Raw genomic sequence first — 4661 nt, forward strand, 5'->3', positions numbered from 1 at the left:
TTGCCGGCGTATGAAGTATTTGAAACCGAAAGCGGTTAGGGTTAATTTATATAGTCGTGGGTTTAAGGAGAAATATTATATTTGGACTGATCATGGAGAGACTGATGGGGTCAATGGTATATTTTATAATATGGTTATTGGTGAAAGTAGTGTGTCGCAGGAATATAATCATGTCCAATATGATAGAGTTAATGATATGGTTAATGATGCTTTTGGCGTACAGTCTGGATTTGAACCTGAGCAAAATTTTGAGCAACCTCTAATGAAGAAGCAATGCGCTTCTATCAAGAATTAGAAGAGGCTAGTCGTCCACTTTGGGTAGGGAGTCAGCATTCTAAGTTGTCACATTGCGGTTAGAATGATTAATATCAAATCGAATTGAATTTGTTCTTGCTTTCTATGGACTCAATGATTAAGCTTGTGGGGAACTAGTTGGTCAGAAATTCGACATACCTAAGAGTTACTATGAAGCAAAGAGATTGGTTTCCAAATTAGGATTGTCGTATGATAGAATTCATTGTTGTCCAAACGGTTGTATGTTGTTCTATAAGCAAGATGCTAATTTAAATGAATGTAAATTATGTGGACATGCGCGTTATAAGCGTACACCTAGTGGGAAGATGGTTCCAATTAAAGTGATGCATCATTTACCTATTATACCTAGGTTAAAGAGGTTGTTTGCATCGCCGAGTTATGCTCCTCACATGAGATGGCACAACGAAAATAGAAGGACACCCGGTGTTATGTGTCATCCATCGGATGGAGAAGCGTGGATACATTTTGACAGAACTTAGCCTGAAACAAGCGATGGGGAAGAATCATCTGATGAAATGAAACAAGCGAGGATGAGTGGGAGGATGACTAGTTGCATGTTAGTTTATTCTATACTTGATAATGATACAATTCTATACTTGTTAAATTTTTATTCTAATGCTATTAACTTTCTGTACTTGGTAATTATATTAGTTCATTTGTATGCAGATGTCATCAGGTGGTAGTGATCAAGGTAGAGGTAGAGGTCGAGGTACTAGTAAGAAAAAAAAGATAAGAGGCCTATAGATCCTACAACTACTAGTAGCCAGTCCATTCCCTCCACTCCACATATGCACTCTACTCCACCTCTTTTTTTTATGCACGACTCTTTTATGCGAGCCCGATGCGAGTCGATGGGTCTTTTAACCGCCTCACCTCGACATCATTTACCCATCCTACTTTTATACCTACACACTATGTATTTCCCGCACCACATGCGGATCTCCCCCAGCACGTCAACCACTTTGTCTCCTTCTCCCTCTCCGGGTGGTACACCTCCCCGGTATATCTAATTTGCACCTTAGAGATAGCGACTGCGAGCACGAGTCGCCATGCCGTCCGGCCCGGGTCTCGGACCCATCCTCGTTCTCTCTACCGCCCAGTGCACTAAGAATTTGTGCGTGGTAATGGTTAACCAATAACCCGAACCGATAATTGGGTTATTAGGTTAATGGTTCGGGTTAGTGGGTTAATGGTTTGGGTATCGGGTGGTGTTCTATAGTTATTGGGGTATTGGTTCGGATCTCGGGTTCACCACTTTTGTTAACGAGTGAACCGATAACTATTTATTTAATTACAATTATACCCTTCCATATATAACCTTTCATATATAATGCGTGCGGTCGACCCAGTGAATTCATTCCATTATTACCCTTCCATATATAATTACTTAGTAAATCTAGGTCAATTTATTTCTCCTTTGGTGAAGTTAGGCACAGGTTTTACAAGAACTTAGCCCGAATGTCAAAGCTTCTAATTGCTTCTAAAGTGTGAAACAAACTTTACCAAGCATCAAGTACCAAATGCTTGTGGAAATAACTTGCGGAAGCGACTAACTCCTCTCTACAATTTTGTGCCACTGATGTAATGGGTAAAGAGAGCAAAAATGAGGAGAGTTGTTAAGGACTTAGATGAAGAAGCATAAAAAAGACAACATTGTCAAATTGGAAAGCATTGGCGTGGTACGGGAACTAGGATTCATGTAAATATGAAGAAAAGGTTTCAAGTTTTTAACGTCTTGGAGATGCTAGCCAGCTTCCAGTTTCAAACTCCATTTATGGCTAACTGCTGCAGGCACTTTCTTTTGTAGCTACTTTATTCATTTTGCATCTTGTTAATTCATTTCTGATTCTGCTTTGAAGATGGGTTCTTTGTTCTTGAAAAAATTTCGTGTGATATCTTAACGGTTAAACCAATAACCGAACCGATAACGATAAAAAATCGATTAACCAATAACCCATTAACTGATATTTTAATGGTTTTTTAACGGTTTAACATGTCTACAAACCGATAACCGATAAGTTTAACCAATAACTTTCAAACCCGAACCGAACCACCCGATACGCAGCCCTAACCTGCACCGGTATATCATGGTCTACAGTCGAGAGATACAGATTCGATCAGTCGGGTTTTCATCGTGCTTGAGGGAGCTGGGTAAGATTGTTTTTTATTAAGTTTTCCTAAAGTTTTTTTCATCTTAATCTTATATGCGTTAAATTTTTTAACTGCATGTACTACCCAGATCACGAAACTACAAAAGCCTTACTGGATGTTGTTTGGAGGCTTTATGGCGATCGGTTTTATACTTCATGGGGTGAAATCCCATATGATACTCGACAGGCTATGTTTAGAGAGTTTAACGTATGCATCTTATTATACATTTTATAACTTGAATTTACTTTTATATAAATCATCTAACATTAGCAATTTGATTTGCAGATGTATTGTACATGGGATCCAATGAACAATGATAGGGTTGCTGCGAACTTTGAGAGGAAGGGGAGTGCAAGGTTGTATGATTGGTTTTCGAGGGCTAGAAGGTATATGAGGAAGCCCCAATGGCTAACCAATGAACAGTGGGAGAAACTTAAGGCATATTGGCGAACTCCTAAGTTTATCACCAAGTCTGACCAGGCGAAGGCTGCTCGTGCGTCCTAGAAAGGTGGCTCTTTGCACCTTTGCAGGTGCAAGAAGTCAGGGGCACATGACTAGGACAATGGTAAGTAGTTTTATACTTTTAAAGTTACCTACGATCAATATATCATTATTGAGTTATTAATTCTATCTTTAAATTTTTTTTGCGAGAGAGAAAAGGCTACGGGATAGATGCGGGACTCGGGATCGGCTATTCAAAGACCCGTATAAAGAAGAAGCAGGAGTCGGATCCGATCGTATGGGTTGAGGATAGGGCTCGTGATTCCTATGTAAGTGATAATTTTATTATTTAAGTAATTATATATAAGTCTAGTTATGATATATTCGTTATATACTAAGTTTCATTTTTTAATAGACAAACGCAGTTTATGCAAGATGTGGACCAGTACAGCCAAACTCAGCCTGACCACCCGAGCCGTCCTCCACCGGAATTAGACATAGATTTTTGGTGTAGAGCAGTTGGGGGAGTACAAAAGTGTAGTGCGTACGGTCTAGGCCCAAGGAACAACTTAAGTCACCTTCGGTCAGGATTGCGAGGTGAAGGATCTTCTCAACAAGCCGAGGGTCTGATCTAAGTCATACAAGAGCATCTAAATGAAATTATACAAGTTTGGAACATAAATATACATCACTCTGTCTATGTCTCAGAGTAGAAAATTAAGACATAAATATAAGAGGCGTCTTCAAGGCGGCGAACGACTCGTGCTCACCCTGAAAACTCGATGCAAAGCTGATGGCGACTATCAACCACGGGAGATGGAGGAAGACCCAACCTGGTACTCTGTATTCATAAATGAATGCGGCAAGTGCATATCAATACAAAACCACGATGCGGTAGGTATCGTAGGCGGAAACTAAGTATAGCTAACATAATTCGGATAATAAAGCAAGATAGGTAGATAAATCAACAAGTATAAGTCAAACATAATCGAAACCAAGTAACGTCATTACTTAAGTAGAGCATTTAAACCCAAATGTGCCAAGTCCCAATATGACCAATCCGAAACCAACATCACAAGTAAAGCACCAAACCATCTCAATATAAGCCACGATGCAATGCAAGGCAATAATGTATGAAAGAAAATACAATACCATGCAATGCTGTGTACACATGTACTCCGGATGGAATACCTCCACGTCTCGGTAGCACAACCCAAGGTGACTCGCGAAGTCTAAGTGCCACTCTGTTACACCTCGAAAAAATTTCGCGTCGTTTGCGTTGTAAGTAAACTAAAGTAAGCTCGGAGAGTTCATGAAACCCTTATAAGGTTATTGAATACTCTTAACAAGTGTTAAGAAAGTATCTAAAGGTTTCGGGATCAAACAAATCGAAGAAAATAAATTTGTCAAAAATTTGGAAAAAGTTGGCAAAATTTTGGGCAGATATTTAGTCAATTTTAAAGGGGTATATCTCCTAGTATATTAGAAGTTTTAAGGTGTTTCAAAAGCCTAAAATGAAGTTCGTCAAGTCTAGTTTCCAACGCAACAAATAGATCATCGATACGATATCGGAGTAGAGAATTATGGACATTACAAATTTGGGTGAGCGAAACGCGAGCGCTACGATAACTGCCTACGTACCGAAGACTCTAGGTCGGTCAAACCGACTTCTGAGAGCTCTAGAAAAGGGGTTTTACTTATTTTTTTTCATCCAACGCCTAAAACATTCCCAAACCACTTTAGAATATTTTCCA

This window comes from Lycium ferocissimum, chromosome 9, assembly GCF_029784015.1.
Source record: "Lycium ferocissimum isolate CSIRO_LF1 chromosome 9, AGI_CSIRO_Lferr_CH_V1, whole genome shotgun sequence".
NCBI classification, from domain to species: Eukaryota; Viridiplantae; Streptophyta; class Magnoliopsida; order Solanales; family Solanaceae; genus Lycium; species Lycium ferocissimum.